The sequence below is a fragment of the Lactuca serriola genome, chromosome 5 (genome assembly GCF_051521515.1).
Source record: "Lactuca serriola cultivar US96UC23 chromosome 5, Lser_US96UC23_V15, whole genome shotgun sequence".
Classification (NCBI taxonomy): Eukaryota; Viridiplantae; Streptophyta; class Magnoliopsida; order Asterales; family Asteraceae; genus Lactuca; species Lactuca serriola.
The window spans coordinates 192,758,809-192,785,468 of NC_136412.1; positions in this window are offsets into that span (position 1 = coordinate 192,758,809).

A 26,660-nucleotide genomic window follows, 5' to 3' on the forward strand; every position below is an offset into this window, starting at 1 on the left:
AAACTGTGTCACGTCGTGGCAAGCCTGACAGCCTCGGATTTCGGGCCTCGAACTTGTAAAATCCATAACTTTCGCATACGAGCTCCGTTTTCGACGTTCTTTATATGCACGCGTAGCTGAAAATATGCTCTACAACTCTCGTTTAGACTTTATCGGCTAATTTTGACTTTATTTTTAATTATTTATTTTTAACGGGCCGGGACACGAAAATTCCGTTAAAAATCCATAACTTCTTCATCCGATGTCTGTTTTCGTCAGACTTTTCATCGTTGCACTAATACTTTTGAGACCTTTGATTCTCATTTAGGTTGTTTTGGCCAAAAGTCTCTCGATCTCTATTTCGAGTTTTTAGCTGTCTACTACTATATCTGGATCTTGGAAAAATCATAACTTCTTCATACGAAGTCAGATTTGGACGTTCTTTTTATGTACGCTCGTCGTTTAATGTTATCTACAAATTTCATGAGATATTTAAGGTTAAAAACTATTGTATTGAAACTTCGCGTTTTTCGTTTAATCAGTGTTGCCGGTTTTGTCGGGAATTTTAGAATGGTTATAACTTCTTTTTTATAACTCGGATTTTTGTGTTCTTTATATGTATGAAAACCTTGTTACGATTCCTACCACTTGATTTAACCCAAATAAGATTTTAGGAAACTTATATTTTAACCTAAATTTGACTGGTTTTACCTTACATTGTCTCTAAATATCGGGTTGTCACATGTGCCTGCTATATGTGTTTCGGCTTTATGAGAATTGGATGCTAGTATTGAGTAGACAGCAGTAGGATGGCCTGTTTAGGTTATGCCTGATAATATGAACTTAGCATTGTATGCTAGTACAGTTTCTTGTTATGAGCATAGAATTGCTTGAATAGTTTCCCGTGTTCGAATGTTGCTTGCTTTGTGCTTTGTGGGACTTCGAGTGGTGGGAGTTAGCCATTAGGTGAATACGTCACATCACATGTGATCAGGGTTGAATAATCTCAGAGTACTGGATTTGGCCCTACTGCGCAACTCTTGTTTGAGTCTAACCGTTGGAGGAACGAGTCTTTTACTCGAAGGATTATCTGAGCCTCGTCACATGTGATGGTATTAAGGTGATGACTAATTGACATTACAAAGAGGCCTTCAGCAGCTGAGGACTGGTTTTGGTTAAGTTAGAGATTTCCCCTAGGGCAATCCTAGGATGAGAGTAGTAGAGAACAGTAGCAATAGTAGTGACTTAGTGGAGTCGAGGCAGTTCTTGAGGAAAGTACGGATAGATGTGGAAGGTAGTATGGGCCCGTACTATTGAAAGCAGAGGATCCGTACTTGAACCAAGGAAGGATGAGATGAGACCAGGGAAATCGTATTAATAGTGGTCCCTTGAGATATATATCAGTGTTCCTGAGGTTCATCATGATGTGTTTTCAGAATGGTGGTTTTATGCCATAGGTCAGCAGTCGACAGTTCAGGAGCCTATGAGGGATCGGGATTAGGCTCGGGGGCCGAGCATCTATATGAGCAGACCAGAGGTTACTCGTATCATACTCGAGCAGACTCCTGTGATCTTTGGTTCGATCAAGGAGGGAATTTTGCAGTTGATGGATGAGAGGCTGAGCACATTCCGTGCTGAGGTGACGACCATGATGGGGTCGCACACACTCACTTTCAGGGAGTTCAGAGCTTGTGGAGCTCCAGACTATCATGGGGCGCGGAACCCCATAGCGAGTACTAGGTGGTTGGCAGATGTCGCCAACGTATTCTGCACCAGCAGATGTCCCGATTGGGACAATGTCAGATTAGCATCCTGTCTTCTGAAGGACAGGGCACGAGATTGGTGGGAGGAGGTTAGGCATGTCATCGGGGATGACGTAGCACTTGATTCTATGACTTGGGCTGATTTTACTACCATGTTCAGAGTCGAGTTTGCACTGGTCATTGAGGTGCAATAGTTAGCCAGGGAGTTTCAGGATCTCACCCAGACTACAGAGACAGTGGCGGAGATTACCGCCAAGTTCAAGGAGAGGGCTCTTCTCGTTCCTCAGTACGCAACTGATGAGGAAATGAAGAAGGCCCGTTATCATGAGATGTTGCGGAGTGATAGCCGCCATTTTGTGAGTCGATCCAGCTATAAAACGTTGGTTGACATGATTGCTAGGGCTCGTGAGAGAGAGATTGATTTAGAGATGGAGAAGAAGAGGAAGCTAGAGACAGTATCTGGCACAGGGAGTTCGGGCAAAAAGCCTAAGGTATCAGATCACAGATCTAGAGGACAGCATAGCCACAGTCGGTGTGGCAAGTGTGGGAGATTGCACGATTGGGCGTGCAAGGCAGGGAGTCCTGGTTGCTACAAGTGCGGCCGGACCGGGCATATGAGCAGAGATTGTACAGCTACTCCCACCGTTACCACAACATCTGATCTGATTTGCTTCCAATGCAATTAGAGGGGACATAAAAAGTACCAGTGTCTGAGTTTGTCAGCCGCAGGGAAGGTGGTAGCACCTGCCCCTGCAACATTGAGGATTACAGACGACCGTCAAGGCCGAAGTGAGGCGCCAGTGGCGAAGAGTAGAGATTTTAAGATGACAACAGAGGAGGCGCGAGTAACTCCTGATGTGGTGACGGGTATGTATTTTCCCTTCATCTATTTATTATTTTTGATTGTTTCTTATAGTTATATGTTTTTATATAGGGTCGTTCTTAGTGAATGGCATATCAGCTACAGTCTAGTTTAAATCGGAGGCTACCTGATCATTTGTTTCGCTTGCACTTAGCAAGAGGTTTAGCAGAGCTCCGGGGGAGCTAGATTGTCGACTTGAGGTTGAGATAGCTGATGACAGGACCGTTAGGGCCGCGAGAGTACATAGAGCTTGTTCGCTGCAGTTATTTGAAGAGCAGTTTTCAGTGGATTTGGTTCCCATTCCCCTGCGAGGGAATAAGGTGATAGTAGGTATGGATTGGATGAGCCCCAATGGGGCGGTGATTGATTATGAGCTACAATTATTGAGGGTCCGCACCCCCAGTGTGGGAGAGTTAGTGATATAGGGCAAGAGGCCACAGCGCATACCGATTCTTTGCTCAGCAGCGAGAGCGAGATGCTACGTCCAGTAGGGTTGCACAGGATTTGTCGCCTACATTTTAGATGCCCGAGAGAAGGTCAAGGCGACAATTGACGATGTACCGGTAGTGTGAGACTACCCAAACATATTCCTGGAGGATTTGCCTAGGATACCTCCGAAGAGACAGGTTGAGTTCAGGATTGATCTGGTTCCTGGTGCGGCTCATAAAGCCAAGGCACCGTATCGATTGGCTCCTCCAGAGATGCAGGAGTTATCTACGCAGCTGCAGGAGCTGCTAGACAAGGATTTCATTCGACCGATTAGTTCACCATGGGGAGCCCCGATCTTGTTTGTGAAGAAGAAGGATGGGTCGCACCGTATGTGCATAGATTACCGGGAGTTGAACAAGGTAACGGTGAAGAACCGTTACCCACTCCCGAGGACAGATGACTTGTTTGATCAGCTTCAGGGAGCGTCTTGGTTTTCCAAGATTGATATGCGCTCTGGTTATCATCAGATGCCGGTCAAGGGTGAGGATGTTCAAAAGACAACTTTTAGGACCCGTTATGGTCATTATGAGTTTGTGATGATGCCGTTTGGGCTCGCCTTCATGGATCTCATGAACCGCGTATGCAGGCCGATGTTGGATCGGTCTATGATAATATTCATTGACGACATATTGGTTTACTCTAAGACTCACGAGCAACATGAGGAGCACCTGAGAGAGGTGCTAGAGACGCCGAGGAGGGAGAGACTTTTTGTGAAGTTATCCAAGTGCGAGTTTTGGTTGCGCGAGGTGCAGTTCCTTGGTCACCTCGTCAACTAGAAGGTTATTCTAGTGGATCCGGCCAAGATCGAGGCCGTGATGCAGTGGGAGGTCCCTAGGTATCCATCAGAGATTCGGAGCTTCCTAGGTTTGGCACGGTACTACAGGAGGTTCATCCAGGATTTCTCCAAGATAGAAGTTCCACTTACCCGACTGACTAGGAAGTCAGTGATGTTTTGCTGGGGGCCTGAGCAGCAGACAACATTTGAGACCCTCAGACAGCAATTGTGTGAGGCACCGATTCTTACCCTACAAGAGGGAGTGGATGAATTCGTAGTCTACTGTGATGCTTAGATCACTGGGATGGGAGCAGTGTTGATGCAGCGAGGGCATGTGATAGCTTATGCTTCTAGACTGTTGAAGCCTCACGAGACTAACTATCTGACACACGATTTAGATCTAGGGGTAGTGGTGTTTTCCCTCAAGATCTGGAGACATTACCTCTATGGGGTCCGCTGTACCATTTACACGGATCACAAGAGTTTGAGGTACCTCATGGACCAGCCGAATTTGAACATGTGGCATCGTCGATGGTTAGATGTGGTAAAGGACTATGATTGTGAGATCCTTTATCATCCAGGAAAGGCCAACGTTGTGGCCGATGCCCTGAGCTGCAAGGTGATGGCGGCACCAATTAGAGATATATGTATGAGGATGACAGTGATTACTCCATTGTTAGAGCAGATTAGAGAGGCACAGGTCGCGGGCCTGAAGGAGGAGAGGCAGAAGTGTGAGATGATTGTGGGTAGCTTCTTTCGACTATGACAGTCAAGGATTGTTGACCCTTCATGGGAGATTCTGGATGCCGTATTGGGGAGGAGTACGGCAGGTGTTGATGGATAAGGCCCACAAGTCCCGGTTCTCCATCCATCCAGGGGCAACGAAGATGTATAGAGATCTTCAACCCGATTATTGGTGGCCCTGCATGAAGCAGGACGTGGCCTGGTACTGTGACAACCCGGAATTTTCATTCGGTCAAACCCTAAAGTCAACCACTTCAATTTATAAGTCAATTTCATTGTTATTTATTTTTAACAAATTTAAAGTTCGTTTGATTATTATAATAATTATTCTTTAAACGAACGAGTGAAAGGAAATGCTGTCTCAAGTCTTGAAAATTCAAAACCGCAAATACCACGTAGTTAAGAAATTCACGGCCAAAATTTTATGTTTGGGCCGTAAATTCCTCCAAAAACCATAAACTCATGCCTTAAGCATGAGTTTACTCCCCAAAACTCTTCACTTCTCATTTCCATTCTCAAGAACAACTCCAAAACTCTCTCAACTATCATCTCGTCTCTCACCCGATTTCCCGAGAACGTAAGTACTTCTTGGCTTGATTTGTTGTTATATCATAACAACTAGTGATTATACATTTTTCATCCATCCATTTTCGTGTTTTGATTAGATTTCCAAAACACCAAGAACACCAAGAACACACACCAGTGTTCTTGGGCCCTTAGCACCTTTTCAAGCTTCTAACTAGTAAGTACTTCTACCCTAGTGTATTGTAAAGCTTTTTACCTTTAGAAACATCAAGAAAACGTCCCAAGAACACCATGAGCAAGGCGTTTATGGCCCAAGAAGTTCTTGGACGGTAAACCCCACATAAAGGTACCAAAGTGTGCTTGAATCCTTCATAAGCCTTGGCAACTAGCCTAGACTCATTCCTTGTTATGTTTAGGACTAGCAAACATCAAAATACCATAATCCTTAAGGGTTTACGACAGTAAACCCAAAAGAAAATGGTCTTAGGGCCGTGAACTCCTCAAAGGAGGGAAATAATGCCCTAATCTCTTCCAAAGACTTAACCATCAAGTGGAAATGCTTCTAAGGGTCTTGTAAAGCCTCAAAACATCAAATGGTCAAGGAAGTATGAGCTTACGGACATAAACTCATGAGTTTACGACCGTAAACTCATTTTTTGATGACCTTAGAACCATAAACTCCATTAGGGAGTTTTCCTTGAACCCTACACTCACTAGCCATGCCCTACAACACTTGGTTGCAACCCTTGTGATCTTTAACACTTGAAACAAAGTGTTTCCATGTTCTAGAGTGTCTTAACTTAATTTATTAGTTATAAAGTGACTAATTAGTTAAGTCTCGTTGTGTGTGTACAAGTCTCCACTTATCACCTAGCACCGTGTCCGACACTTCAATACAATCCACTCACTGCAGGTGAGTTCATACCCCTTAAATTAACCTTTGAAATAATTTTAAATGTTTTAAATGCTTTATGGGGGGGATACAAGTTGAACCATGTTAGTTATTAGGTCAATCACATGTGATTAATAATTAACATGCAAATCGATTTTTCATGCTTTAAACTGTTTTAACGATCAAATGACTTCAAATTGCTTATCAAACCATTTTTACATGACAAACTCTTTATCAAATTACTTTTTATACTAAACCCTTCCTTTACAGTTTTTAAACTTTTATATTGTTAAAACCATATCTACTACATATATAGTTATATAAATAAGGTTTGAAGGGCTTAGGAGAGATAACCTACTTCACTTCCTGTCCTCGTTGGGTTATGGTCCAAAAGTACCCGGTTGTTTGTCCGAGTTTCGTTGATTCCTTACTTATATATATTATGTATATATGTATAGATATAAAGATTTTTATCTCAGTTCAGTACATTCAATCATTCGTCCAGTTTACTTATAAACTATAATAGGTATAGTTTAGGGTTACACTACTTACTACTTTTAGTTCAATGAAACATACAAGAGTCAGTTCATTCATGAGTCATTACTTATTACTATGAGAACATATACAACTATACTAGTATGAGAACATATACAACGATACTAGGATGAGTAACAATACATTACATATACATGAATACGTTAACATAAATGTGATCCACTGTATCGGAGCATGCCTTCAATGTCATGGCCCAATTTGTAGCCAGAGTCTCTTGGAGGGAGAGCGTGAGTTTGCGTATAGATCTATACTGGATTGACTATCCTACACCTTGCTGCTAGCTACAGCCGGACCTGCAAGTCTGCGAGTGCCAAACGTCATACCTTTTTACGACTTACATTGTCGTGTTTCATAGTCGATAGTATGGTACAATTAATCACATAATACCTTAATATAAATCCGGTTTAAGGTAGTTAGTACAACAGTATTTCCTATAATACAACACTACAGTACTATATTAATTTACCTATTACATATATTTAGTGATCATTTCACTTACACATTAATGTACAAACTATATTTTGATAATGATAGTTACACTTGGGAAAATTACACATCTTTACAAGAAACAAACATACAAAGCAGTTATGCCTTGGTAGAAGGCTACTTTTAGTAGGAAATATAGGATTTTATAAGAGTTACAAACTTTTACAAACACTTACAAACATTCATATACCTTTATTTCAAACATTTACAAACTCGTACTTCAAACCACGTTCAAACGCTTTGATACAAACACCGGCACTAAATACTTATGAACTCACCAGTTTTAATGCTGATAAACTCTTTCAAAATAACTTGTATTCTCAGGTCATCAGTAGACAGGTACCAAGGCCAGCTTTTGAGAAGATGGAGTGCATTCAAGACTCATCGTATATTTTGATTTTCATTTTTGGTGTTTATAACTGTACAAAACACACTTGTATTAAAATTATATATTTAATGCAATGGATGATGTTGTTTACTTGTTTGCTATTATACTGTCTTGTGATACTTTACATGACGTCCTCCGCCCCATAATGTTTCCGCCGTTCTCGGTTTTGGGGTGTGACAGATTGGTATCAGAGCATTGTTTATAGTGAAGTGAGTATATCAACCCATAAAAGATATTCTAACTATAAACCCAATAGGATTAAAACACTCTGACCAAGAGTCTATACTTTTAAATAATAAAATATTTAACTAATTATACAAGTCTGCATTCATACTAAAATCAGTGTCACAATGACAAGAACAAAAGTATTACGATTGTTAAATATCACAAGTAAGCTCGGGGATGTATGGCCAGTCCTGGGAGTGGCATAGCCTGATCAACTATGTTGGTCCGAGGAGTGATTAGCATATGCCCTATAATGGTTGTGATATGGTAACAAGTCTAAAAACTTACCAACACTACTACAATGAGAACATTAGAACAGGACATAAGTTTAAAATACTATAGGAGTATTTTGTGTTACTTAATCACTTATCTGAGAACTAAAAAGGTCGCTATCAAGTAGGTCAATAGTCGTTAAGTGGATACGCCAAGGTTGTATGAAATTAGGTGTTATAGACTAAGAATCTGTGACCTTTGCTTCACCTCCTGTCCTCGTTGGGTAGTGGATTTGGAGTTAGGGCCACTTATTCGAGGGTCTATCCTGCTCTACTTTCATATAAATGGTATGCACTACACAAGTATTGACATAATTGATATAGATCATCTTATAATTATCTTAATTAGTACGTCTATTTCTATAAGATTCTTATATCCCTTTTCTCGCATAGATATCATGGCTGGATATCATCATGGCGACCCGTACTTTCCTCCCCAAGGCAATGCTGGATGGCTTGAAGAGGAGCCTGAAGATGAGCACCAAATCCCTTTGGATGATCACCACGCAGAAGGTTTCTCGGATGGATCTGACTCCGAGCCCGAAGTCAACAACCTACCTCAAGAAGGTCAAGCCCCAATTAACAACCCCCCGACCAGCGTTTCAGGGACCCACACCCTTGTGGGCAACAAACTTGAATCGTTGGAGCGACGAGCAGGGTCAACCCTTACCTTACTTTGGGGACCAAAGGTTTTACAACCTTAGCGAAGGTGGCTCTGCGGATTGAGCTCTGCCTGTCATGGTCTGTAGAATTACTCAGAATGTAGAACAAGGTCGAGCAGCTATCATCCGAGTGATGGAGATTGATGCCAACACTGGTGTCAACACAGTCCGCATCCGCCGTCTCGAAAAAGAAATGGAAAGGACCAGGAGAACCAATGAGACTCTGCAACAACAACTGGCTGCCTCTTGAGCTGAAGTCTTAGAACTTCGAGTTTGCCAGAGGGATCAGCAGCGACACCTTCAAGAGGTGGTTCGTCAAGTGGCAGATCTCAGGGTTCGCCCGAGGAATTCCCATCGCAGTTAGAAGATGTCTAGTACATCTTTCTATTTTGTTTAAGGAATAGCCTTTCGTATCTGTGCTCTATATAGCACTTGTCTGTAAAATATTCCTGTCTTTCAGTACTCTAACTAAGGATCTATGAACTGCCAACCTTTTTCCCTTATGGTTTGATGTAAGATCTTCTGTTAGGTCGTTTTGCCCGAACTCGTTTACATCAGTAATACCAATACTATTGGCAGTTATCTAATCTGTTGGAAAATCTGTACTCTCGTCTTTTTCCTACTCTTCTGTTATACTACTATTTCAAATCACGCACTCATTCAACCGTTGGACTATGGTGATTTAGCCCATGGAACACTCTCTTTATGCTCAAAACTGATTCTAACTACCATGCACATCTTTCTTTAAACTTACAGCTGAAAGATGCATCCTCGCAAATCACCAAGGCATAATCCTCCACCTCCACCACCACCGCCTCCTCCTCCAATAATCGATACCGCAGCCCTGAATGTTGCAGTAGCTACGACAGTGGCAACTGCCATGGCTTAATATCACTCCACTGATGCCAGCAGAGGTGGAACCCCTGTTAACTCTACTCCAGGTGAACTCCTTGTGCGCTCGAGAGAGTGCTTCTACAAGGACTTCACTAACTGCAAGTCGAATTCCTTCACTGGGACAGGCGGAGTCATTGCCCTCTCGTAATGGTTCGAGAAGACGGAATCGGTCTTCAAAATTTGTTCCTGCCCTGCCGCGAGTAAGGTCAAGTTTTCCTCTTGCACTTTTGAAGGGAAAGCCTTGACATGGTGGAACAACCATGTCAAATCACTCACTCTTGTAGTGGCAAACGACATGGGCTGGGAAACTATGAAGGACCTCATGATCGAGGAGTACTGCCCGAGTGGCGAGATTCAGAAGTTGGAACAGGAGCTATGGAACCTAACCATGAGGGGCTCCAACATAGTCGCGTATACTGCCAGGTTCAGTGAACTGGTGGCCCTTTGTCCCAACATGGTTCCCACTGAAGGGAAAAAGATCGAGAGGTACATCTGGGGGCTGGTGCCTCCGTATCAGGGAAATGTCCTATCATCAAACCCTGCTACCTTCGACAGTTCCAAGCGACTGGCACAACGATTCATTGATCATGGAGTCCAATCTCCATCATGTAACGCCCGCAGATCCGGGTTAGTCAATTTAGAGGCAATAGGGGTCGAAAACAACTTTTCGACAAAAGATTATATAGAATAAATAATCTTAACCAAGTTGTAGAATATGTCACAAGGTTTCCGAACATATAAAGAACGCCGAAATCCGAGTTATAACGAAGAAGTTATGACCCGTCGAAGTTTCGCGTCGGAACCGGCACGACACCGGGAAGCGTAAATAGTGAATTTACGATAGAGCGAGATTTAGCCTTAGCGCTCTAATCGACAGTCGTAGAATACGTTAAACTAAGAACATTGATAAAAAGAACGCCCAAATCTGACTTCGTATCAAAAAGTTATGATTTTTCGAAGTTTCAGATTAGTAGTGTACAACCCGAAATTCGAATAATAGACCGAGCGGTTTTAGCCGACACGACCTAAACGAGAATCGAAGATCTCGTTAAGATTAGTGTAACGAGAAAAAGATGGGCGAAAACGGACGTCGGATGAGGAAGTTATGAGAATTTAACAGACCAATCCTGTCCCGGCCTGTTAATAATATAAAATTTAAAATTGATTCAAAATTAGCCGACGGAGTCTAAACGAAAGTTGTATAGTACATTCCTGCCTTCGCGTGGATATAAAGAACGTCAAAAACGGAGCTCGTATGAGGAAGATACGAATTTTTAAAGTCGATACTCGAATTTGCGAAGTCTGATGCGAGTCCATGACGTCGCGCAATCTGGATCCTCTATCGCTGACCTTGGTACACGCCTCGGATGCATGACACGCAACCCCTTGCATACACCCAGCGTTAGCATCCGACGCCCTGCGTACGAGTACGCCTCGCGTACGAGGTTTGGAACGCCTCGCGTAGAAGAACTCCTCTTCGGTCCACAAGCCTCCACGTCTCACCATCCGAAGCTTGCCACGCCTCAGTCTTATCTGAAGCTACGCGCAGCGTAATGCTGCTGTATGCCCAGCGTACCTCCGAAGGCTCGCGCCTATAAATAGGCTACGAGGGTTGCCGAGCGAAACACACCAATTTCTTTCTCTCTCTAAAATTCTTTCTCTCTCTAAGGGTTTTAACCCTCCCCTAAGCCTAGGTGATCCCCTAGCACCCTAAGGAAGCCCCGAGGCTCCCGGAGTCCTAAGAAAAAGAGTCTTTCGGTTTCGAAACGCTGCTCCAAATAAAGTTCCGGTTTTCGATAAAATTCGTTGTAAGTGAGCTACGCTTACGTAACTTTTAATATATCTTTCAAATAATTATAGTAATGTTATTAGGTCCTTAAAATAATTATTTGAGCTATTATTATGAATTATACTGAGTGTTATTTAACGCTTATATAATAATAATAATAATAATAATAATAGTCAGACTATTAATTTGTCGCGGTTATCGTTAGACTAAACCCTAGTGGTATTGGTACTAGGTTTTATCGAAGGAAATTGTTTTGAGAGTATTGAAGCGTTGTTCGAGTGCTGAGTCACCACCTTTCAGGTGAGTGCATAGTCCCTTTCATCTTACACATAGATATGAAGTATTTTATATAAACTACGTGCTATGTGTGCATATTATCTGAATACTTGCTGTCTATGCTAGATGAACGTTTTATACATGTTTTAAAGGATTTAAATTGTATACGTATTTTATATATACGAATATGTTGGGTATGAGATGGGTAGATGAATGATGAGAGGTAAAAGATGATGTGAGTAAACATTGGCAGCTATGGACTTAGTGCCTAATAAACATCGGCAATAATGGACTTAGTGCCTATTGGATAAACACCGGTAGCTATGGATATAGTACCTGTCAGGAATTGGTAGCTATGGAGTTAGTACCTATTAGATAAACACTGGTAGCTATGGATTTAGTACCCGATGAGTAGACTATAGCAGCTATGGAATTAGTGCTTTACGAACGAACATTGGCAGCTATGGATTTAGTGCCAGTCCTATAACCCTGAAAGTAAGGGACTTCGGAATAAACGAATGCAGGATAGATGACTCTTAAGTTAAACCCTTAAGAGTAAAGAAGATAATGTGGATGGGTAATTGGGTTGATTGTTTGATTGTTTAAACATAATAATTATATTATTGTGGGTTGAAAACCCTATGTACTCACCAGGTTTCCCAACCTGACCCTCTCAGTTTATTTATATCACAGGTGTTGATATGAAGTCACATTACACTAAGAGGTTAAAGAGATGTAGATCACTAGTGTAAATAAATGTAAGTTCCGTTTATGCTTATGTTTCCGTATTGACGATGACATCCCAAACGTTTTAAAATGAATAAAATATGTTTCTTCCAAAATGTTTTGATAACATATTTATAGTGTTTTTCTAGGAATGAATTCCGCAATATTTTTATGAAAAGAAGTACTCTGATTTTTTATAAAGCATAAACAAAATCGGTCTTTTCTGGTCGTGAAAATGGGGATGTCACACATCAACAACAACCCTGGCCATCTCGGAACCCTCAAAACCCGCTGACACTAAGCGGAAGTTCTGGGATGAAAAGAAGAAACAGCGAGCTGCCAAAAAGCAGCAGATTGTGGCAGTTCATGCCGCGACAACCCCCGTTGCTGCCACTGCTGCTCCGGTGAAGTAGTATACTGGAAATTTGCCAAAGTGCAATAAATGCAACTTCCACCACAACGGCCCCTGCCGCGAAATGCAGTGCTCTAACTGCAACAAGAAAGGACACACTGTCCATTTCAGCAAATCTCCGGCGAGGCCGATTACCCAAGTTCCCGGCGCTGGCATGAGCCAGGCTTGCTATGGATGTGGCGATGTGGGCCACTATAAGAGGGACTGTCCCAAAGCAAAGAATGTTAGTGGAGCGGGAAGAGTTCTGGCTATAGGCCACGGGGAAGCAGTTGCTGACCCGACGATGGTGACTGGTACGTTTCTCCTCGATAACTCCTATGCATGCATACTGTTCGATAGTGGAGCGGAGCGAAGCTTCGTGAACCATAAATTTGCTTGCATACTTAAACAACAACCACACGCACTTAAAGAACAATTCACGGTAGAAATGGCTAATGGGAAAACTGAGCGCACAAATAGCATATACTTAGGATGTACCCTAACTCTAGATAACCATTCATTTCCAATCGACCTCATGCCGGTTTCGATTAAAAGCTTCGACGTCGTCGTCGACATGGATTGGTTGAGTCTTCATCGTGCCAACATCATGTGCTACAAGAAAGCACTCCCTCTAAACCTCCCGTCTAACGAAACTCTTGTCATCTACGGCGACAAACTCGGTATTATCTCAAGTATTCAAGCACAAATGTATCTACGTAAGGAATATCGTGCGTTCCTTGCTCACGTTGTCGATACGAGCCTAGAAACGAAAGAACTAAAGAACATTCCAGTAGTGAGCGACTTTCCCGACATCTTTCCAGAAGAACTACCAGGATTACCTCTGCAACGATAGGTCGAGTTCAGGATCGACTTAGTCCCAGGAGCTACCCCAGTAGCCAAGTCGCCCTACCGATTAGCACCAACTGAGATGCAGGAACTATCTGGTCAACTTAACGAACTACTCAACAAAGGCTTTATAAGACCAAGTTTCTCACCTTGGGGAGCACCGGTCTTGTTCGTTAAGAAGAAAGACGGATCATTCCGTATGTGTATCGACTACAGAGAAATCAACAAACTGACGGTCAAAAATCGTTACCCTCTACCTCGCATACACGATTTATTTGACAAACTGCAAGGGGCGAACTACTTTTCCAAAATTGATCTAAGATTCGGATATCACTAGTTACGAGTGCTAGAGGAGGATGTTCCGAAGACAGCCTTCCGAACTTGTTACGGACACTACGAGTTCGTGGTGATGCCATTCGGATTGACCAATGCGCCCGCAGTTTTCATGGATTTGAAGAATAGAGTATGTTGACCTTACTTGGATCAGTTCGTCATCGTCTTCATTGATGACATCCTGATCTACTCCCGAAGTAAGGAAGAGCATGGCGATCACCCGCGACAAGTTCTAGGAACTTTACGAACGGAGAAGCTCTACGTGAAGTTCTCTAAATGTGAATTTTGGATCTGAAGAGTCGAATTCTTTGGACACGTGGTAAGCAAAGAGGGAATCCACGTGGACCCATCCAAAATTAAGGCCATTGAGAACTGGTCAGCACCGAAGACGCCTACAGAAATTCGTCAATTTCTAGGTCTCGCGGGCTACTACCGCAGGTTCATACAGAACTTCTCCTGCATCGCAAAACCTCTGACAACACTGACCCAGAAAGGCGTGGCCGTTGACTGGGAAGAGAAGCAAGAAAGAGCGTTCCAAACACTCAAGCAAGCCTTGTACACCGCGCCAATACTATCCCTCCCCGAAGGGATAGAAGACTACGTTGTCTATTGTGATGCGTCAAATCAAGGGCTCGGTTGTGTTCTGATGCAACGGGGTAAGTTCATCGCCTACGCCTCGAGACAACTGAAGACACACGAAGTCAACTACACCACACACGATCTTGAGCTGGGGGCAGTTGTGTTTGCTCTTAAGATCTGGAGACATTACCTGTATGGCACGAAAAGCACAATTTTTACTGATCACAAGAGTTTACAACACATATTCGATCAGAAGGAGCTCAACATGCGTCAACGACGGTGGGTCGAGCTACTCAATGACTACGAATGCGATATTCGTTATCATCCAGGTAAAGACAACGTAGTAGCAGACGCCCTAAGTTGGAAGGAATATTCTGGTCAAGGGGTCAAATCATTGACGATGACTATCCATTCACACTTGTCTACGCAAATTCAGACAGCTCAGCTTGAAGCCATGAAACCTGAAAATGTGACGAGTGAATCCCTTAGAGGAATGGATAAGAATTTAGAGGCCAAGGGTGGTGGAGCCTTATATTTCATGGACTGGATCTGGACACCGAAGCACGGTGGTTTCCGAGACTTGGTCATGACCGAGGCGCACAACACTCAGTATTCCGTCCACCCAGGTTCAGATAAGATGTATCTGGACCTTACAAAGTTATACTGGTGGCCTAACATGAAGGCAGAAATTGCTACCTTTGTGAGTAAATGCCTTACTTATGCAAAGATTAAGGTCGAGTACCAGAAGCCCTCCGGCTTACTGCAACAACCAGAGATTCTAGAATGGAAGTGGGAGCGGATCACTATGGATTTCATAACCAAGTTGCCCAAGACAACGGGTGGACTTGAGATCAAATGGGTCATCGTCGATAGATTGACCAAGTCTGCACACTTCCTGCCTATCAAAGAAACTGACAAGATGGAGAAGCTTACTAGGACATACATTAGGGAAATCGTACGACTGCATGGTGTTCCTATATCCATTATCTCCGATAGAGATAGTAGGTTCACTTCAAGATTCTGGCAATCGCTACAACATTCCCTAGGAACAAGGCTAGACATGAGCATAGCCTACCATCCTCAAACTGACAGACAAAGTGAGAGGACCATCCAAACACTGGAAGATATGATGAGATCCTGTGTGATTGACTTTGGGAAGGCATGGGATACTCATTTACCTCTTGTCGAATTTTCCTATAATAACAGTTATCATATGAGCATCAAGGCTGCTCCATTTGAAGCCCTCTATGGACGGAAGTGCAGATCCCCTCTGTGGTGGGCTGAAGTGGGTGACACCCAGTTAGCTAAGGAACAAATCCCTGACAACACTCTCACAGGTTCGGAAATCATTCGGGAAACGACAGAGAAGATCATTCAAATCCGTGAACGATTGAAAGCCTCTAGAGACCGACAAAAAAGCTACACTGACAAGCGAAGGAAACCTTTGGAATTCCAGGTGGGAGACCGAGTCCTGTTGAAAGTCTCACCCTGGAAGGGCTTGATACGCTTCGGTAAACGTGGGAAGCTCAATCCGAGATATATAGGGCCTTTCAAGATTCTCGCAAGAATCGGCCCTGTAGCTTACAAACTCAATCTACCCAACGAACTTCGTAACGTACATTCTACATTCCACGTCTCTAACTTGAAAAAGTGTCTGTCCGACGAGATTCTTGTAATCCCACTCGACGAGATCGAGATCAACGAGAGCCTCAACTTCGTGGAAGAACCTATAGAGATCATGGACCGTGAGGTCAAGCAGACGAAGTAAAGCCGCATCCCGATTGTGAAGGTTCGCTGGAACGCCAAGCGGGGACCGGAATTCACATGGGAGCGCGAGGATCAGATGAAATTGAAATATCCTCATCTATTCGCTTAATTATCTGTAACTACCTTACTTGCTTAGACTTTAATTTCAGGACGAAATTCCCTTTAACGGGGGGATGATGTGACAATCCGGAATTTTCATTCGGTCAAACCCTAAAGTCAACCACTTCCATTTATAAGTCAATTTCATTGTTATTTATTTTTAACAAATTTAAAGTTTGTTTGATTATTATAATAATTATTCTTTAAACGAACGGGTGAAAGGAAGTGTCGTCTCGAGTCTTGAAAATTCAAAACCGCAAATACCACGTAGTTAAGAAATCACGGCCAAACTTTTGTGTTTGGGCCGTAAATTCCTCCAAAAACCATAAACTCACGCCTTAAGCATGAGTTTACTCCTTAAAACTCTTCAATTCTCATTTCCATTCTCAAGAACAACTCCAAAACTCTCTCAACTATCATCCCGTCTCTCGCCCGATTTCCTGAAAATGTAAGTACTTCTTGGCTTGATTTGTTGTTATATCATAACAACTAGTGATTATACATTTTTCATCCATCCATTTTCGTGTTTTGATTAGATTTCTAAAACACCAAGAACACACACTAGTGTTCTTGGGCCCTTAGCACCTTTTCAAGCTTCTAACTAGTAAGTACTTATACCCTAGTGTATTGTAAAGCTTGTTACCTTTCCAAACATCAAGAAAACGTCCCAAGAACACAAAGAGCAATGTGTTTACGGCCCAAGAAGTTCTTGGACGGTAAACCCCACATAAAGGTGCCAAAGTGTGCTTTAATCCTTCATAAGCCTTGGAAACTAGCCTAGACTCATTCCTTGTTATGTTTAGGACTAGCAAACATCAAGATACCATAATCCTTAAGGGTTTACGGCAGTAAACCCAAAAGAAAATTGTCTTAGGGCCGTGAACTCCTAAAAGGAGGGAAATAATGCCCTAATCTCTTCCAAAGACTTAACCATCAAGTGGAAATGCTTCTAAGGGTCTTGTAAAACCTCAAAACATCAAATGGTCAAGGAAGTATGAGCTTACGGCCGTAAACTCATGAGTTTACAGTTGTAAACTCATTTGTTGATGACCTTAGAACCATAAACTCCATTAGGGAGTTTTCCTTGAACCCTACACTCACTAGCCATGCCCTACAACACTTGGTTGCAACCCTTGTGATCTTTAACACTTGAAACAAAGTGTTTCCATGTTCTAGAGTGTCTTAACTTAATTTATTAGTTATAAAGTGACTAATTAGTTATATATATGTTTATTATATGATAACTAGGCTCGTTGTGTGTGTACAAGTCTCCACTTGTCACCTAGCACCGTGTCCGGCACTTCAATACACTCCACTCACTGCAGGTGAGTTCATACCCCTTAAATTAACCTTTGAAATAATTTTAAATGTTTCAAACGATTTATGGGGGGGGGGGGAATACAAGTTGAACCATGTTAGTTATTAGGTCAATCACATGTGATTAATAGCTAACATGCAAATGGATTTTTCATGCTTTAAACTGTTTTAACGATCAAATGACTTCAAATTGCTTATCAAACCATTTTTACATGACAAACTCTTTATCAAATTACTTTTTATACTAAACTCTTCCTTTACAGTTTTTAAACTTTTATATTGTTAAAACCATATCTACTACATATATAGTTATATAAATAAGGTTTGAAGGGCTTAGGAGAGATAACCAACTTTACTTCCTGTCCTCGTTGGGTTGTGGTCCTAAAGTATCCGGTTGTTTGTCCGAGTGTCGTTGATTCCTTACTTATATATTATGTATATATGTATAGATATAAAGATTTTTATCCCAGTTCAGTACATTCAGTCATTCGTCCAGTTTACTTATAAGCTATAATAGGTATAGTTTAGGGTTACATTACTTACTACTTTTAGTTCAATGAAACATACAAGAGTCAGTTCATTCATGAGTCATTACTTATTACTATGAGAACATATACAACTATACTAGAATGAGAACATATACAACTATACTAAAAAGAGAACATATACAATGATACTAGGATGAGTAACAATACATTACATATACATGAATACGTTAACATAAATGTGATCCACTGTATCGGAGCATGCCTTCAATGTGATGGCCCGAGTTGTAGCCAGAGTCTCTTGGAGGGAGAGTGTGAGTTTTGTGTATAGATCTATACTGGATTGACTATCCTACACCTTGCTGCTAGCTATAGCCGGACCTGCAGGTCTGCGGATGCCAAACGTCATACCTTTTTACGACTTACATTGTCGTGTTTCATAGTCGATAGTATGGTACAATTAATCACATAATACCTTAATATAAATCCGGTTTAAGGTAGTTAGTACATCAGTAGTTCCTATAATACAACACTACAATACTACATTAATTTACCCGTTACATATATTTAGTGATCATTTCACTTACACATTAATGTACAAACTATATTTTGATAATGATAGTTACACTTGGAAAAATTACACATCTTTACAAGAAACAAACATACAAAACAGTTGTGCCTTGGTAGAAGGCTACTTTTAGTAGGAAATATAGGATTTTCTAAGAGTTACAAACACTTACAAACATTCATATACCTTTATTACAAACGTTTACAAACTCGTACTTCAAACCACGTTCAAACGTTTTGATACAAACACCGACACTAAATACTTATGAACTCACCAGCTTTAAGGCTGATAAACTCTTTCAAAATAACTTGTATTCTCAGGTCATCAGTAGACAAGTACCGAGGCCATCTTTTGAGAAGATGGAGTGCATTCAAGACTCATCGTATATTTTGATTTACATTTTTGGTGTCTATAACTGTACAGAACACACTTGTATTAAAATTATATATTTAATGCAACGGATGATGTTGTTTACTCGTTTGCTATTATACTGTTTTGTGATACTTTACATGACATCCTCCGCCCCAGAATGTTTCCGCTGTTCTCGGTTTTGGGGTGTGACATGTACGTAGAGAGGTGCCTGACCTGTAGGAAGGTCAAGGCGGAGCACCAGAGACCCCACGGCAAGATGCAGTTGTTAGACATTTTTGTATGGAAATGGGAGATATCACCATGGATTTCATCACTAAGCTTCCCAGGACCGCACGGGGAGTTGATTCGATTTGGGTCATAGTGGATCGGCTAACAAAGAGCGCGCATTTCATACCGATCCAGGAGAGTATATCGGTTGAAAAGCTAGCTGATATTTATGAGCGTGAGGTAGTAACACGGCATGGAGTACCTGTATCTGTAGTATCAGATCGAGACGTCCGATTCACTTCCAGGTTTTGGAAGCGGTTTCATGACGAGATGGGGACTCGTCTTCATTTTAGCACCGCTTTCCACCCTCAGACGGACGGGCAGAGCGAGAGGACGATTCAAACTCTCGAGGACATGCTTCGGGCATGTGTTCTAGACTTTAGTGGTAGTTGGGATATGTATCTTCCACTAGCAGAATTTTCATATAACAACAGTTACCACGCTAGTATTAACCGCCCTCCTTTCGAGATGCTCTACGGAAAGAAGTGAAGTACCCCGATTTTTTGGGGCGAGGTCGGTCAGCGAGTCATCGGGAGCACCGAGGTGGTGCTCAAGAGCACAAAGTTGATCCAACAGGTTAGTTGCAGACTGCAGACTGCGCAGAGTAGGCAGAAGATTTACGCCGACAGGAGGCGTTCGGACTTGGAGTTTCAGGTGGGCGATATGGTCCTCCTGAAAGTATCACCCTGGAAGGGTGTTATCAGGTTTCGGAAGAGGGGCAAGCTAAGCCCCAGGTTCATTGGTCCTTTTAGGGTTTTGGCCCGGTTGGTTCGGGTCGCTTATCGATTGGATCTTCCGGCAAAGCTTAGCCAGATCCACAACACTTTCCATGTTTCTCAGTTGAGGAAGTGTTTGGTGGATGAGTCAGCAGTTGTACCCTTGGAGGATATTCAGGTTGATAGCAGCCTGAATTATATCGAGAGACCAGTTGCAATCTTAGATCAGAAGACGAAGACCTTAAGGAACAAGGTGGTTCAGTTAGTGAAAGTGCAGTGGCAACACCGAAAGGGTTCATATTGGACGTGGGAGACTGAGGGAGATATGAGGGAGCATTATCCAGAGTTTTTTTTAGATTCAGCAGCAGCAGACGTCGAGGACGAAGTCTAAGATAAGTGGGGGAGACTTGTAACACCCCATTTCTGGTATGTAATTTAAATAAAGTATTTTCTTTTCTTAAGGGGTATTCGACGAGTCTATAGCCCGACTCGTCAAGTAGAGACGGGATAATCACGCAGTTTAAGTTGGCTACTCGACGAGTCCATATGCTGGGACTCAACGAGTTTGCCTATCTGGATGAAGCCCTAACTTTAAGGGTTTGCACCCTATTTAAACACATGTATGCGCTCCAAACCTGCCTCCATCACCCTTAGAGCGTCCTTTATGAAACCCTAACAATTCTTTAAGCAACTTTGAGTGTTTTGTGCTTTTTGAAGTTTTTGAAGGAGAAGGAAGGAGGATCCAAAGAAGAAGAAGAAGAAGATCCAGGCTTTTGGGGGTCAACTCAGAGCATATAGAGGTATTAAAACTCGAACCCTTGTTGTTCCTTCAGTTAAATCTCCATAAAAGCTTAATCTTGTCACTTTTGGGCCATTTCTAGAGCTATTAGTGAGTGGGGCATGTAAGGGTAGAAAAACATCAGATCTAGTTATGTTTGAGCTCTAAAAGCTCAGATTCACCAGCTTTATCAGGCCAAACTCGCATGCAAGCCCTAGATCTACACTTTTGGCTTATTTAGGGCTTTTAATCCTCATTTGATCATGCATGCACGTAAAGTTGGAAACTTTATGTGTAAAACCCACTCTAGGAACCCATATCTATGAATTGAAAGCCTTGGAATCGATAAAAATCAATTATATAGTTGTACCATGCAAGCGACTCGACGAGTTGTTCATCAGACTCGACGAGTCGAGTCGTGAGTCCCCAAATTTATCCCTTTTGAGAGGTTACAAGTGGAATCAGTGAGTAGGACGTGGACTCAGTGAGATGGGACAATAAATCAGTAATGGAGGGACTCGGCGAGTCTACGCCCTGACTCGGCAAGTCCAAGGCAATCTTCTTGCCTCAAGAACAGACTCGACGAATTATTCATACTACTCGGCGAGTCACAGACTAGACGTGTTCATAAGATAAGGATGGACTTGACGAGTTGTTCATACAACTCAGTAAGTCGGATGAAGTTCGACTGGATGCCATTATCAGAGAAGAACTTGTCGAGTCTTTGCCAAACTCGACGAGTAGTAACGAATAGTGGATAAGAAGAGAGTCAGTTTCAGATTTCGGTACGATGCAGTTAGTTCCGGACTTCGGTTCGATGTAGGGGACAAGGTCCCAGTCAGTTCCGGACTTTGGTCCGATGCAGTTTCCGGACTTCGGTCTGATGCAGAGGGCAAGGCCCTGGTTAGTTCCAGACTTCGGTCCGATGCAGTTTCCGAACTTCAGTCCGATGCAGTTTCCGCACTTCGGTCTGATGCAGTGGGCAAGGCCCAATAGTTGTTTAGGTGTTATGGTATGGTATGTGGTAGTTTGGGGGAGCTCATTGAGCTTCATGCTTACAGTTTCAATTTTGGTTTCAAGTACTTCCGCTATTAAAGGGAAGAGCTCGGGATGATGGCATCGCACACACCACAACTTTAGTTTATCCTGGGAGTTTGTTTCGGATTTTGTTATGATTGATACAGTCTTGTTTTGACACAGTTACTATGACATTTGAGTTACTCATTCCATGGTTTTTATTATGTATGATACTCGATGATTGATTTTTAGGAATATTAAAACAAAAGTTTTTGGGTCGTATTTTGGGTCGTTTCAAGAGTACCTAAGTCTTGAATTCCACGACTATCTTTAGGAACGCAAAATCGTTTCGCAATTGACGCCGCCTAGGACACCGCAGTTGAACGGTGTGGTTGAGAGGCGTAATCGAACCATCTTGGACATGGTTCGTTCCATGATGATTCGTGCTTCACTACCTATCTCATTATGGGGGTATGCCTTAGAGACTGCCGCTCATATCCTTAACTTAGTCCCTATAAAGAAGGTTGTCAAAACACCTCATGAGATGTGGACAGGGAAGGCTCCCTCGTTGGCACATATCAAGGTTTGGGATTGCGAGACTTTCGTAAGACGAGAGACTCACGGCAAGCTTGAACCTTGTAGCGAGCGGTGTATATTCATCGGCTACCCGCATAAGTCCTTTGGATATATCTTCTATATACTGAGTAACAATGTTGTCTTCGCTGCGAGGAGAGGGGTTTTCTGAGAGTGAGAACTCATAAGCCAAGGGGACAGTGGGAGGCAAATCGATCTTGAAGAGATTCAAGAGTCGAGCGATGAAGGAACCTCTAACGCTTGCACTCAACCCGAGGAGGAAACTCTGGTTGAACCAATTAACGAGTGTTTACCTCTTAGACGTTCCGATAGAGTTAGGATTCAACCCCATTTTTATGGTTTTCATATTACTACTGAAGGGGATGCGTTCATTAGTGATAGTACACAAGTGAATCTGGATGAACCTAACAGCTATAAGGAAGCCATGGCAGGCCCGGAGTCTGCAAAGTGGAAAGAGGCGATGGACAACGAGATTCAGTCCATGTATGACAACCAAGTTTGGAATTTGGTTGATCATGTGCCCAGACGTAAGACGTTCGGGTGCAATTGGATCTTCAAGAAGAAGACTGACATGGATGGGAATGTGCACACATATAAGGCGTAATTGGTCACGAAGGGTTTCACTCAAACTCCTGGAGTTGACTATGATGAAACCTTCTCACCGGTTGCCAAGATAAAATCTATTAGGGTGATGCTGGCCATTGCTGCATTTCATGATTATGAAATTTGGCAGATGGATGTCAAAACTGCTTTCCTTAATGGGATGTTGGCTGAGGATGTTTACATGGTTCAGCCAAAGGCTTTTTTCAATGCAAATCATCCCAATACAGTGTGCAAGCTTGAAAAGTCCATTTATGGACTTAAGCAAGTGTCTTGTGGATGGAACCTTTGTTTCAATGAGAAAGTTAAAGAGTTTGGTTTCTTACGAAGCGAGGATGAATCATCTGTATATGTCAAAGCCAGTGGGAGTATAGTTAGCTTCCTCGTATTGTATGTCGATGACATACTACTCATAGGAAATGACATCCCAACACTGCAAGAGGTTAAGTCCTGGCTCGGGAAGTTCTTCGATATGAAGGATCTCGGAGAGGCTTCCTATATTTTGGGAATAAGGATAGTGAGAGACAGAAGTAAGAGACTAATAGGACTTAGTCCGAATACTTACTTGGACAAGGTACTAAAACGTTTTTGTATGGAGAATTCAAAGAAGGGGGAGATACCGATCCAAAGTAATGCCAAGTTGAGTAAGACTCAAAGTCCGAGTACCGAAGTCGAGATAGCAGAAATGAGCCAAGTACCATACGCTTTCGCAGTTAGCTCGGTTATGTATGATAATACTTGTACTCGCCCTGATGTGGCCTTCGCTTTGAGCATGGTCAACAGATATCAAGGGAACCCTGGCAAAGCGCATTGGACCGCAGTCAAGAACATTCTTAAGTACCTTCGGAGGACCAAGGAATGGTTTCTAGTCCTCGGTGGGAGTGATGACTTAAAGGTGCGAGGGTACAGTGACGCCAGTTTTTAGACCGACAGGGACAACTACCGTTCGCAGTCGGGATTAGTCTTTACCCTTAATGGAGGAGCAGTGACTTGGAGGAGTTCCAAGCAAGAGACCGTAGCTGATTCAACATGCGAATCAGAGTACATTGTAGCAAGCAAAGCGTCAAAAGAGGCAATATGGTTGAAGAGCTTCATTGGAGACCTTGGAGTTGTGCCAGCCATAAAGGAGTCCATGGAAATTTTCTGTGATAATGAAGTAGCAGTTGCCTTAACCAAGGAACCGAGGGATCACAGTAGATCTCGACATATCGATAGAAAATATCACTTTATTCAACATCGGGTGGAAGAAGAACTCCTCGTAGTAAAGAGGGTATCGTCAGAAGATAACCCAACAGATCCGCTTATGAAGGGACTGAGAAGGGTTAAGCACATGCAGCACGCTAGGAGCATCGGGCTGAAGGACGATATTAGTTTAGATTAGATAGTTTAGAAACGTGTAATAGATAAACTGTAATTAACATTTGATGATTAACTAAAAGAGTATTATTTATTAGTAATGTTATTGTCTTATGTTAATTGTTTACCTATTGTTTCATTTTGCATGTTTTGACTTCTTGAATAATAAGAATTATTCGAACCGTCCACAGTCGTTCATATGTTGGAAGTAGGTATGAATGAAGATTGTCATGAATTGGTGTGTAGATTGTCTAAAATGTATTAGACATACCAAAAGTTTGTTACAACGTTCATGAGTGCCTATGAGTTTAATTTGAGCATTGGAATAAACCCATGCTTGATGGAATCACTTCATGGAATTTATCACGAGTGATCGCAAGATGATAATATCATATGGTCTTAAAACCTAGATATATGGTTTATTGTTTGCTAATTGGTTATGCATTGATAATGCATAAACGCATCAGTAAATTGATGTTATAATACGCATTGTTGTGTATGGTTTGATTAGTGAATGGAAAATGCATATAGGTTGAAGTTTGTTTGTTTCTTTTATCCTAAGAGGGTAAAAGCGATATCAGGGCCCCTCGATGATTTGGTTTGACTTATGTGTCGGGCCCGGTCAGGATTGAATTGATGTGTTCAATTAAGTTCTATTTCAAATGAATCAGAGATCGAGAAACAAAATGTTGGACAATAAGTATGACTATGTTCCATGTAATTGTCTGCACGATATCTAGAATAGAGGACTATACGATCCTTTATCTAAAGGACAAGTTACTGATAAGATCAGAGTTTGAAAGCATCTTTGAGAGCTACGATTGCTAATCGGATTATGCTTACATTTGTAGTTACTAGACTTATCCAAGTGGGAGACTGTTGGATTAGTATCTAAGCCCGTAACTATATTTGGTTAGTACTTGAATGGTCCTTTTGGGTTGCCTTCACCATAGCAACTTGACAGGGTGATTTATGGAGAGAGAGAGAGAGAGAGATAGAAGATATTATGGTTTATTAATATATTATAAGAATAATATATTAAAAGAGAAATCATATTATTTAATTAATATTAGTCATAAATTAATTAGGAATTAATTTGGTGACTAAAAGAGATTAATTGAATAAAGGGGACTTAAACTGTCAAATGTGTGATAGTTGGATTTTGGGCTGGGAAACCCAAAGGGACAAAGGAGTGAACGAAATTATGATGGGAGCCCATCATATTTTCGTCCATGGCCTTATTCCAGAAGGTTCCATAGGCTGCTTAATGTTTAAGCTGTCCATTAGGGTTTTGACTGAAACCCTAGCTGCTCACAGTATAAATAGACCCCCTAGGCTACATAAATCAACCACTGCTTCTATAAGAACCCTAGAGCCGATTTTTTGTGCCTCCTCCCTCCCTCAAATACTACCATCTTGCTCGATGGTGTTTGTAAGCCATTAGAGGAGTTACACTTGTGACTCTAAGCTCAAGGAAGAAGATAGATCAAGAGTTCTTGAAGAGGTAATCATCTAGATCTCATTAGTTACATTAGTTTTGTAATACGTATGCTAGATCTAGGTCTATAAATCTTGGATGAATTGCATGTACAATAGAGCAACCTAGATCCAAGTATTAGGGTTTGCATGTGCACATAGGAAAGTTATTTTGTGTAAAACCCATCAGGAGGAACACAACCAACATCTACGATAGGTCCTGGAGACCCTAAGGGGGGAAAAGCTATACACAAAATTCTCCAAATGCGAGTTCTGGATTCGCAGGGTGGATTTCTTCGGACACTTAGTCAGTGAAGAAGGGATACATGTAGACCCTTCCAAGATCAAAGCTATTGAGGGTCGGGCAACCCCGAGAACACCAACGAAAATCAGACAATTCTTGGGCCTTGCTGGTTATTACAGGAGGTTCATTCAGAATTTCTCCAAGATCGCCAAGCCCCTCACCACTCTAACCCAGAAAGGTGTACCTTTCACCTGGAGTGCGAAACAAGAAGCTTCTTTTCAGACCTTGAAGCAAGCCCTCTGTAGTGCCCTGGTGTTGTCTTTGCTAGAGGGAACAGAAGACTTCGTGGTGTATTGAGACGCTTTGAATCAAGGGTTATGCTGCGTACTTATGCAGCGCGGGAAGGTGATAGCTTACGCATTCAGACAACTGAAGAACCATGAAGTAAACTACACCACTCATGATCTCGAGCTGGGAGTTGTGGTCTTCGCTTTAATAATTTGGACACACTACCTCTACGGGACAAATTGCACCATTTTCACAGAACACAAAA